General features: G+C 44.4%; 1 protein-coding gene across 1 annotated transcript in view; it reads left to right on the top strand.

The window, feature by feature from the left end:
* LOC126201832 (uncharacterized) overlaps positions 1-13103 on the top strand; it is an 827155-nt gene that overhangs the window by 267808 nt on the left and 546244 nt on the right. The gene's annotated exons all lie outside the window — the stretch shown is intronic.

Genomic DNA, 13103 nt, shown 5'->3' on the forward strand with positions numbered 1-13103 from the left:
GGAACTAGATTTGAGACTGTTGAAGCAGTAAAAGAAAAAGCGACGGAAGTAATGTATGGACTTACCGAAAATGATCTGCAGCATTGCTATGAACAGTGGAAAATTCGTATGGAGCGGTGTAGAGACCGAGGAGGAGAGTACATTGAAGGAGATAACATGAAACTGTAAATAATTGTAAATAAATGTTTTTTCCAGCATCAGTCCGGTTTTTTCTAGCCGCACCTTATATATATATTCATCAGTCTACTGACTGACTGGTTTGATGCGGTCCGCCACGAATTCTTTTCCTGTGCTAACCTCTTCGTCTCAGAGTAGCACTTGCAACCTACGTCCTCAATTATTTGCTTGACGTATTCCAATCTCTGTCTTCCTCTACAGTTTTTGCCCTCTACAGCTCCCTCTAGTACCATGGAAGTCATTCCCTCATGTCTTAGCAGATGTCCAATTATCCTGTCCCTTCTCCTTATCAGTGTTTTCCACATATTCCTTTCCTCTCCGATTCTGCATAGAACCTCCTTATTCCTTACCTTATCAGTCCACCTAATTCTCAACATTCGTCTATAGCACCACATCTCAAATACTTCGATTCTATTCTGTTCCGGTTTTCCCACAGTCCATGTTTCACTACCATACAATGCTGTACTCCAGACGTACATCCTCAGAAATCTCTTCCTCAAATTAAGGCCGGTATTTGATATTAGTAGACTTCTCTTGGCCAGAAATGCCTTTTTTCCCATAGCGAGTCTGCTTTTGATGTCCTCCTTGCTCCGTCCGTCATTGGTTATTTTACTGCCTAGGTAGCAGAATTCCTTAACTTCACTGACTTCGTGACAATCAATCCTGATGTTAAGTTTCTCGCTGTTCTCATTTCTACTACTTCTCATTACCTTCGTCTTTCTCCGATTTACTCTCAAACCATACTGTGTACTCATTAGACTGTTCATTTCGTTCAGCAGATCATTTAATTCTTCTTCACTTTCACTCAGGATAGCAATGTCATCAGCGAATCGTATCATTGATATCCTTTCACCTTGTATTTTAATTCCACTCCTGAACCTTTCTTTTATTTCCATCATTGCTTCCTCGATGTACAGATTGAAGAGTAGGGGCGAAAGGTTACAGCCTTGTCTTACACCCTTCTTAATACGAGCACTTCGTTCTTGATCGTCCACTCTTATTATTCCCTCTTGGTTGTTGTAAATATTGTATATGACCCGTCTCTCCCTATAGCTTACCCCTACTTTTTTCAGAATCTCGAACAGCTTACACCATTTTATATTGTCGAACGCTTTTTCCAGGTCGACAAATCCTATGAATGTGTCTTGATTTTTCTTTAGCCTTGCTTCCATTATTAGCCGTAACGTCAGAATTGGCTCTCTCGTCCCTTTACTTTTCCTAAAGCCAAACTGATCGTCACCTAGCGCATTCTCAATTTTCTTTTCCATTCTTCTGTATATTATTCTTGTAATCAGCTTCGATGCATTAGCTGTTAAGCTGATTGTGCGATAATTCTCGCACTTGTCAGCTCTTGCCGTCTTCGGAATTGTATGGATGATGCTTTTCCGAAAGTCAGATGGTATATCGCCAGACTCATATATTCTACGCACCAACGTGAATAGTCGTTTTGTTGCCACTTCCCCCAATGATTTTAGAAATTCTGATGGAATTTTATCCATCCCTTCTGCCTTATTTGACCGTAAGTCCTAGGAAGCTCTTTTAAATTCCGATTCTAATACTGGATCCCCTATCTCTTCTAAATCGACTCCTGTTTCTTCTTCTATCACATCAGACAAATCTTCACCCTCATAGAGGCTTTCAATGTATTCTTTCCACCTATCTGCTCTCTCCTCTGCATTTAACAGTGGAAGTCCCGTTGCACTCTTAATGTTACCACCGTTGCTTTTAATGTCACCAAAGGTTGTTTTGACTTCCCTGTATGCTGAGTCTGTCCTACCGACAATCATATCTTTTTCGATGTCTTCACATTTTTCCTGCAGCCATTTCGTCTTAGCTGCCCTGCACTTCCTACTTATTTCATTCCTCGGCGACTTATATTTCTGTATTCCTGATTTTCCCGGAACATGTTTGTACTTCCTCCTTTCATCAATCAACTGAAGTATTTCTTCTGTTACCCATGGTTTCTTCGCTGCTACCTTCTTTATAACTGTTTTCCTTCCCAACTTCTGTGATGGCCCTTTTTAGAGATGTCCATTCCTCTTCAACTGTACTGCCTACTGCGCTATTCCTTATTGCTGTATCTATAGCGTTAGAGAAATTCAAACGTATTTTGTCATTCCTTAGTACTTCCGTATCCCACTTCTTTGCGTATTGATTCTTCCTGACTAATGTCTTGAACTTCAGCCTACTCTTCATCACTACTATATTGTGATCTGAGTCTATATCTGCTCCTGGGTACGCCTTACAATCCAGTATCTGATTTCGGAATCTCTGTCTGACCATTATGTAATCTAATTGAAATCTTCTCGTATCTCCCGGCCTTTTCCAAGTATACATCCTTCTCTTGTGATTCTTGAACAGGGTATTCGCTATTACTAGCTGAAACTTGTTACAGAACTCAATTAGTCTTTCTCCTCTTTCATTCCTTGTCCCAAGCCCATATTCTCCTGTGTCTATAAAGCGAAGGTAATGGATCAGTGTGATCTGAGATGACGTGCAGGCTGCCTCTCAGACGTATACGCGAGACGTACCACCAATCAGTTGGTTTGAAAGACCGTGCATTATTGGTATGAGAGAATGTGATGCATCGAAAAGGAACATTTTTTGCTCCTGTGAGACAAAGTGTTTCGGCAGTGCAACGGGTGTGTACAGAATAGTTCATGGAGGGCCGTAGAGATGGGTGAGGTCACACCACCCAGACTACACCCCGAGAAGATCGACAGACACCTCATCTGAATGGCATTGCAGGACAGATCTACGTTCTCTCCGTTCTGGCGCAACAGTGGAACAGTGTAACACGTCGTACACTGTTAGAGATGACTGTACCTCGTCGTTTCTTACGGCGTGGGTTACGTACACGTCGTTAACTTCTGCTCCTACTTTTGACCCATGTGCAGAAACATACTAGACGGCAATGGTGCATGGGACGACATCACTGGGGACAGGAATGTTATCAGATAGTGTTCTCGGACGAATCCAGGTCCTCTTTGTTTGAAAATGACGACTGCATTTCGGATCGCAGCACACAGGTGAAGGGACGTCGCAGTGACTACATTGGCACAAGACCTACAGCGCCAACTCGAGGTCTTATGGTGTGGGGTGCTACTGCGTACAACCACAAATCACAGCTGGTGCGTGTCCAGGACACGGTGGCCAGTGTGATCTACGTAAATGACAAATGCTTCGAATGGCGCTAGCTGCGCAGCATTTGTGCACCGACGCCGTCAGTGTCAGCCAGTTTGCCGTGGCATACGGAGCTCCATCGCAGTCTTTAACACTGGCAGCATGCCGCGACAGCGTGGACGTGAACAGTATGTGCAGTTGACGGACTTTGATCGAGGGCGTATAGTGGGCATGCGAGAGGCCGGGTGGACGTACCACCGAATTGCTCAACACGTGGGGCGTGAGGTCTCCACAGTACATCGATGTTGTCGCCAGTGGTCAGCGGAAGGTGCACGTGCCCGTCGACCTGGGACCGGACCGCAGCGACGCACGGATGCACGCCAAGACCGTAGGATCCTACGCAGTGCCGTAGGGGACCGCACCGCCACTTCCCAGCAAATTAGGGACACTGTTGCTCCTGGGGTATCGGCGAGGACCATTCGCAACCGTCTCCATGAAGCTGGGCTACCGTCCCGCACACCGTTAGGCCGTCTTCCGCTCACGCCCCAACATCGTGCAGCCCGCCTCCAGTGGTGTCGCGACAGGCGTGAATGGAGGGACGAATGGAGACGTGTCGTCTTCAGCGATGACAGTCGCTTCTGCCTTGGTGCCAATGATGGTCATATGCGTGTTTGGCGCCGTGCAGGTGAGCGCCACAATCAGGACTGCATACGACCGAGGCACACAGGGCCAACACCCGGCATCATGGTGTGGGGAGCGATCTCCTACACTGGCCGTACACCACTGGTGATCGTCGAGGGGACACTGAATAGTGCACGGTGCATCCAAACCGTCATCGAACCCATCGTTCTACCATTCCTAGACCGGCAAGGGAACTTGCTGTTCCAACAGGACAATGCACGTCCGCATGTATCCCGTGCCACCCAACGTGCTCTAGAAGGTGTAAGTTAACTACCCTGGCCAACAAGATCTCCGGATCTGTCCCCCATTGAGCATGTTTGGGACTGGATGAAGCGTCGTCTCACGCGGTCTGCACGCCCAGCACGAACGCTGGTCCAACTGAGGCGCCAGGTGGAAATGGCATGGCAAGCCGTTCCACAGGACTACATCCAGCATCTCTACGATCGTCTCCATGGGAGAATAGCAGCCTGCATTGCTGCGAAAGGTGGAGATACACTGTACTAGTGCCGACATTGTGCATGCTCTGTTGCCTGTGTCTATGTGCCTGTGGTTCTGTCAGTGTGATCATGTGATGTATCTGACCCCAGGAATGTGTCAATAAAGTTTCCCCTTCCTGGGACAATGAATTCACGGTGTTCTTATTTCAATTTCCAGGAGTGTATATATCAGTTCATGACATCCATCTTTACAAAGTTCCCTTTTCTAGCGGACACACGTCCAGATCGTTCGCTCAAAACTCTGGCATCTCTCTCCCCGCATCCACCACTGCTGGATATTCACCTCCAACTGCCCAACGCTATGCGCTGTTCACATCCAACTGCACACAGCACAGTCAGTGATTTTCATACAGAGTGCTACGTGGCGTTACCAACATAAAAACCTAAACAGCCTACTTACAGTGTTTGTAGGTTTTTGCTTGAAAATGAGGTATACTCGCAGTCGCAATAACACTCGTAAAGGAAAATTACTATCCCCTATCATATTATCAGGTCTGATACTGTTCACGAAGAGGATAAAATGCGGAGAATTGACAGCTTGCAGATTGAAAAGTGCAAGAGTTTGCTCCAGGTATAGCGGGAGTTCTAGGGCTTGAAGGGAATTATACAGTTTTATGTCCGAGAAACTAGATGCAACCTGAGCGCAGATCGGAAATTAGGTGAAATTAGAGTTTAGTAATTGGCTATAGTAATGCAGTGTGAAAAATAGTGTATTATAAAAGAAGCAATACACGGAAAGCCAACTGGCTACTGATTTTTAAAACGGGAATATTGAAGCAGAAAAAGATATTTCTCGTTTTTGTTAAGATATTTTTTTATTCTGCAGCCAGAGAATTTGCAGCACAAAGTCCACGTCTGATGATGCGGAATGAATGCCGGCGGAGGGACACGCTAAAATTTCCTTCTGTCGGGGCCCATTGAAGCGTGAATCCGCCACCGGCTGCTAAGTGCCGCTATCGCGGTAATAACACGTGCCGGGCAAAGCGACGGACACACGCGAGCAACGCAGCGCACCGACCAATAGTGGGCTTCCTCTCACTGCTCTCGGCCGTCCAAAGGGAGGCCCGGGCGCGCGTACCTCTAATACAGCGCAGAGCGCGCCTGTGTCGGCGGCAGCGCACCTGCACGTCACAAACGAGATCAGCCGGGCTTTTGCGTCACACCTACGTTCACACGAAGGTATGCCACTGCATACTAGTTCCAGACCCCTACATCGACATATATTCAACGCAAGCCACCTTACCATGTGTGATGGAATGTAATTTTGGTACAATTGTCGTATCCCCTCTTTGCTGGTTCAGTCGCAAATTCTGCGTGGGAAGAGTGACTGTTGGTAAATCTAAGTATGATTTCGGTTTGCAGTTTCGCGAAATGTGTCTGGCAGGAATTAATGCATTGTTACGCTCTTCTTGGACACGCGCTGTCGGAATTTTGTCCCTACCACAAAAGATAGAGGGCCCTACTCTATCCACAAATGATGTGAAAAATGAATGGGACAACAGTTATCTGAATTTTAAATACTTGTTAATTTCTCGAAATTTAATAAGTTATAATTATTATTTATTATGTTTTATATTACAAGTGGAACAAACTTTAAAATTTACGATTTCTTGCTTAAGCATGTAACTACCGTTGGTTACCGTGGAGGGCGTTACCGTCTGCCCACGTCTTGTTGGCCGTTATTTAAGCTCATGAAGAGAACCAACCACGCATAGTTACCAACCGTGCACAGGCAGGGTGACGACTCCAGCGAGAGACCAAACGGGTGTAAAAATCTGTTTATTTATTTAACTCTGACTAACTGCTTGTAGATTACGTACATTATTACTTACGAATATTATAACTTTACAATGTAAATTGCCCTGAAGACGACCCCATCGGGGGCTGTAACCGGATGGCGGCAAAATAAATAATGCGACTGTAGCTGTCATTTTGAATAATTGATTATAAATAAACCAATCGCTGTTGTCTCCACAGAACTATGTTGTCTAAATATTTACTCTCCTTGATGTTCTGAAGGTAGGAGTGGTAAAATACAGGGAGAAAAAGGCTATTTATAACCTCTACAAAAACCACACGGCAGTTATGAGTCGAGGGACTTGGAAAAAAAAGGAAAATTTTTAATAGGAAATAAAGTTCGTGGAGAAGAAATAAAATTTTGAGGTTTGCCAATGACACTGTAATTCTGTCAGAGATATAAAAGGTCTTGGAAGAGCAGTTAAACGATATGGATAGTGTCTTGAAAGGAGGATATAAGATTAACATCAACAAAAACAAAACAAGGATAATGAAATTCAGTCGAATAAATAAGGCGGTGCCAAGAGAATCAGATTAGGAAACGAGACACTTACAGCAGTAGATGAGCTTTGATATTTGGGCAGCAAAATAAATTATGATGGCTGAGGTGTGGAGGGTACAATATGTAGACTGGTAATGGACAGGAAATCATTTATGAAGATAAATGTGTTAAAATCGAATATAGATTTACGTGTTAGGAAGTCTTTTCTAAAGGTATTTGTCTGTAGCCATGTATGGAAATGAAGCAAGGGCGATTTACAGTTTAGATAAAAAGAGAACAGAAGAAATGTGTTGCTACAGAGGAATGCTGGGGGTTATATGGGTAGATAACGTAACTAATGAGGAGGTACTGAATAAAACGGAGGACAAAAGAAACTTGTGGCAACACTTAACCCAAAGAAGGGATCGGTTGATACGACTCATTTTGAGACATAAAGGGATCACCAATTTAGTACTGGAGGGAAGTGCAGAGGTTAAAAATCGTAGATGAATACAATAAGCAAATTCAGAAAAATGTAGGTTGCTGTAGTTATTCAGACAAGAAGAGGCTGGTACAGGACAGCGCAGGATGGAGAGCTGCAGCAAAGCAGTCTTCAGGCTGAGTACCACCACAACAACATATACACTTGACTATAAGGCTAAGCGAACATAACACACGGCCATCCCTCTGAAGACAGCACACAGTTTGCACTTCTCCTGCTCTACATAACAACGTCTGACTGGCTCATTTCACCACGAGAGCTCAGTACCCAGGCTGCCAGCGAGCTTGAGCTCAGCTAGCCACCTCCAGAACGGCCGGGTCAGTTGATCAGTTCTACGAACGCACACTGCTAAGAGACCCAGACTGGTGAGCAATGCCCAAGATTTTGCAAGCCACTCTTTTGTGTATTAATCACATTCTCTTAAGATTCTGTGCGTTAACGTCAGTGTGACATCTGCCGTACTAGCATCTACAATTATGTGGCCACTCTACGTTACGTCTCTCCAAACGCTTATTTCTAGCCATTATACACCTCTCGCTATTTCTAGTGGTTTATCATCAGTCGAACAGCAACATTGTGCAACAATGAAAATGAAAATTTGTAAATTACTTATACTTAGGATTTCTTGATTTATTTGGAATAATATGATGAAAAATATCCGTTAAAAGGCATGCCTATCTCCAGCTTCAGAAGTGTTTGTTATGTTTTATAACACAATATCCATATTAATTTGAATAGCAATATAATGAAGAAATTTTAGTAGATGAAATTTGTTATTGATTTTGAACCGTGGGAGAATCAGTCGAACAGTGTCAAAAACTTGGACTGAAATAAAGAACAGTAAACATCAACTCACAAAATTACCAGAGTAAGCTAAAACAAACTGAAGAACTTTCCGACTTCTTTATCGTTTATTATAGAAATTGTCAAACATACATAGAGAATTTAACAACTTGTAATGAATAAAGAAAATAACTGTAGAGGTATCTGTCCGGATATCCGAGTGCGTTAAAACTTCGATCCTGAGATTCGGGAATATGAGCCTGCTCTGGATACAATCCTCCTCGCGGATTGATGACGAACGCTGGTGAACCGGTCAACTTGGATGTGATTTTTAGACGCCATCCCACATCCAACTAAATACCGAGCTGGTACCCACGTCTCGACTCAAGGTACACGCTACGGAAATATTTAGGGAACGTTCTCACAGCTTAATAGAGATTTACTCGAGGCACAGGCGGATGGGATATAGGCCTACACGTTCCGTTACGAGGGGAGTGATGTCGTAAGTGCATCCAGCCACCAGCTATTGCTAACATATACCAAAACACATTTAACAGTGCCGACAACGTTGCACAAATGGGAGAAAGGCTGAAAAAGAAGAAGAAGAAGAAAGAAAGAAAATAGCAGTAGGTATCGGTAGCGTGCATAACATTCAGTAGTAGGCAGAGAGTGGCATTGCCGAGTGGTTAGCAAAATGGACTTGCACTAGTGACGAGGACGGTTCAAACCCGCGTCCAGCGATACTGATTTAGGTTTCCCGTGGTTTTCCTAAATAGCTTAAGGCAAAAGGCGGGATGGTCTCTTCGAAAGGGCACGGCCGCTATCCTTCTCCATAATACCCTAATTCGAGCTTGTGCTCAGTCTAATGACCTCCCTGTCGACGGGACATTAAATGCTAGTCTTCTCCTCTGTTTAGTAGCATAAACAGTTTTACCTCATCAGTGTTCTGATCTAACATTTTGAAACATTTTTGATCGAGATATAAATCATTGGCGCGTTTCTGCTCGGCCTATCGCTTGTAAGTTACACCTGGAGCATCTCCAGCAATACTTCAGCTGTAGTTTACCAAAATAGCAAGAGGCCATTTTCCCACATATCTCTTCTCCATGACTGCAACATCCCGATGAAATCGTCCTCCATGTTCGTCAGAAACTGCTCCGCAATTTTCAGCGTAGATGTCGGAATGGGCACGAAGGAGGTGGATTTCAAAGAGAGTTTACAGCCAAAACGACGGAAGTTCAGCTACAGGCGCCTTATAATTTTGTGCTCTCTTATTTTCTAAAAAAACTGAAGTAAATATTTTTAAAACTTTCCCCGGTAGTCTTCTTATCACCATATAACATTCATCAAATTGCATGTCTCTCAAAAACACCCGAATCTGTGGCCCAAAGAAGATACTCTCTTTTCCTTTTGATTCACTCAATGCCGGGCTTTTTCGCTGTTGCTTATGTATCCAGCCAACTAACGTAATGAACTATTATGACCTGAACGTTGTATAAGATTATTATTTCTTTTGTTCTCATTGTATTTTTATTATGTTGTTTTATTCATGTTATATGTAACAGTTATTACGTTCGCAATAAATTTCTTCTATTTTCCATCATGGATCAAAACCTTTGCAAAGCATAAACCAGAGCTAACTTTCAATTTTCTGTGTGATATTCACCACCATAATACAATGAAGGGCCAAAGAAACTGGTATAGGCATGGGTATTCAAATAAACAGACATGTAAGCAGGCAGAATACGGCGCTGCTGTCGGCAACGTCTATAGAGGACAACAAGTTTCTGGCGCTGTTGTTAGATCGGTTACTGCTGCTACAATGGCAGGATATCAGAATTTAAATAAGTCTGAATGTGGTGTTATAGTCTGCGCACGAGCAGTGGGAGACAGCATCTCTGAGGTAGCGATGAAGTGGGGTTTCCCCTAACGACCATTTCACGATTCATTGTGAATATCAGGAATCCGGTAAAACATCAAATCTCCGACGTCGCTGCGGCCGGAGAAAGATCCTGCGAGAACGGGACCAACGACGACTGAAGAAAATCGTTCAACGTGACAGAACTGCAACTTTTCCGCAAACTGCGGCAGATTTCAATGCTGGGCCATCAAGTGCCAGCGTGCGAACCATTCAACGAAACATCATCGATATGGGCTTCCGGAGCCGAAGGCCCACACGTGTACCCTTCATGACCGCACGACAGAAAACTTCACGCCTCGCCTGGTCCTGTAAACACAGAAATTGGACTGTTGATGATTGGAAACAAGTTAACTGGTCGGACGAGTCTCGTTTCAAATTGTATCGACGGTTGGACTTGTACGGGTATGGAGACAATCTCATCAATCTGTAGACACTGCATGTCAGCATGGGACTGCTCAAGCTGGCAGAAGCTCTGTAATGCATGTCAGCATGGGACTGTTCAAGCTGGTAGAAGCTCTGTAATGTTGTGGGGCGTGTGCAGTTGGAGTGATATGAGATCCCCGATACGTCTAGATACGACTCTGACAGGTGACACGTACGTAAGCATCCTGTCTGATCACCTGTACTGATTCATGGCCATTGTGCATTCTGACGGACTTCGGCAATTCCAACAGGACAATGCGACATCCCACACGTCCAGAATAGCTACAGAGTGGTTCCAGAAACACTCTTCTGAACTTAAACATTTCCGCTGGCCACCAAACTCCCCAGATATGAATATTATTTGGCATATCTGGGATGCCTTGCTGCGTGCTGTTCAGAAGAGATCTCCACTCCCTCGTACTATTAGGGATTTATGCACAGCACTGCGGGATTCATGGTGTCAGTTACCTCCAGCACTACTTTAGACATTAGTCGAGTCAATGCCACGTCGTGTTGCGGCACTTCTGCGTGCTCGCGGGGGCGCTACACGATATTAGGCAAGTGTACCAGTTTCTTTGGCACTTCAGTCTAGAACATAAGAAATAGCTAGCTTCATGCAATTTACATTTTCACTGTAGCACGGTGTAAAGAGTCTCTTCGCCAGTTTGTGCGCGGTACGTTACACCTATTGAGGTTCAAGGGCACCTATCCTGCGGCCCGCGCACATAGCACCAATCCTCCGCGAGTCTTGCTACTGTCTTCTGGCGTTTATTCTTGCTGTAGACAACAACATCCGTCTGCGACCTGCTGCAAGAGCACTTCCGATGTTGACCACTAAATTATTTACATATACTGTAAACGGTAATGGCCCTACAAGACTCTACGATACTGCCGAACAGTATCGAATTCTCTCCGGAAGTCAAGGAATGTGGCATAAAACCTAGCGGCGGCTGTGTGGGTCTTATAGAAAAATATAAGCTGATTTTCATAAGACGGAGATTTTTATTTGGTTTCTTTGAATTCATTAAGTTTTCTCGTTTTACCCTTGAAAGTGAGGAAATGTAAAGGTTAATAAAACTGTTACCTAATTAAAATTGCCTTACGGAAATCACAAAAGTCAGATATTATGGTTTGACTATATTTGTAGAAAATCATGCTGAATCCACAACTGTTGACTAGAGGTTTAAATGGCTGTCCACTTAGACCAGTCGTGGTCATGCAGACGTCTACAGACCCCTGATGAAGAACGGACAGTAGGTTCAACAGAATAATCGTATTGTTTGCTTACGATGGTGTTAGCTATGGGATGGTTTCGCCGTTGAATTCGGCTTGACCGTTTGGAGCTGAAAATGATCTCCTAAGAGTACAAAGTCGTCTAGAAGAGGTACTTGTGTCAAAAAAGATGTTACGTTGAAACTCACCAGCAGAGCGTCCTTCTGCAACCTCATTTTTTGAAGCTCTTCGATGATGTACTCACCACAACCTACTTTAAATGTGGCGGGAAGTTTTATGAACAAGTGTCTGGAGTAGCCAGGAACTCACCACTTGCCCCTGGGATTGTCAACCTCTATATGGAGTACTTTGAAGACATGGCGCTAAAACTGCGTGGCTCAAACCTAGACATTTCTTTCATTACATAGGTGATACCTTCATTGGGAACATGGCAGATAGGTCCTGAACGAGTTCCGGGGCCACGTGAACGGCGGCCATCACAACACAAAATCCACAAAGAAGCTAGAACAGTACCGATGTCTTTGATTCTGGTCATACTAATAAGAAGAGAAACAAGCGGTACCCAAGGAGAAGTAGTATACAGAAAGGAGACACACAGATTTGTACCTTCATGCAACGAGTTCTCGTCATACCTCCCTGCGGTACACTGTTCTTACGTCTCTAGTAAACAGAGCACGTGGCGCTTTTGACAAAGACAGTCTCCTATCTGAGTTGCAACTACTTAGAGATGTGTTCCACCGAATTGTGTACATGGAAGTGAAAATCAGACGTGCACTGCAGATGACGAATGATACAGCAGTTTGTAAAGAAGAGGCACAGAAAAACGAAGAGAAACTCCCCTGTATCCCCTGTTTGGGGGCCTTCAACCAAAATTATGAGACTCCTCGGACGGAAAAAAACCAGCAAGGCCATCTTTCGACCACCACGAAAAACAAAAGATAGGCTTTCTACGGTAAAGTGTCAACATCCGGTATATATACAGTGGCATCCCTTGCGAGATGCCGCGCGGGATTAGCCGAGCGGTCTAGGCTGCTGCAGACAGTGCGGCTAGTCCCGGCTGGGGGTTCGAGTCCTCCCTCGGGCATGGGTGTGTGTGTTTGTCCTCAGGATAATTTAGGTTAAGTAGTGTGTAAGCTTAGGGACTGATGACCTTAGCAGTTAAGTCCCATCAGATTTCACACACATTTGAACAAGATTTTTGAACCTTGCGAGTGTGACCGCCAAACATCGAACAAACACAGCGGTACATATAGCAACCCTACATGGAACACGTTAGATACGAACGTCGGGGCCATAAAGATAAGTCAGCAGTAGCAGAATACAGCTTTAGCGAGGGACGTACGTTCGAATTTGACAAAAACAAATGTTGTCCTGAGCTAGTGACTTTTGGTACAGCATATGAAAGAATCAGTTGAGATAAGGCTTCATGACAATCTCTTCAGCGGGGACAATGGTTACCAGCTAAATTCGGCACGGAAACGCGCA

The sequence above is a fragment of the Schistocerca nitens genome, chromosome 1, assembly GCF_023898315.1.
Source record: "Schistocerca nitens isolate TAMUIC-IGC-003100 chromosome 1, iqSchNite1.1, whole genome shotgun sequence".
Lineage (NCBI taxonomy): Eukaryota > Metazoa > Arthropoda > Insecta > Orthoptera > Acrididae > Schistocerca > Schistocerca nitens.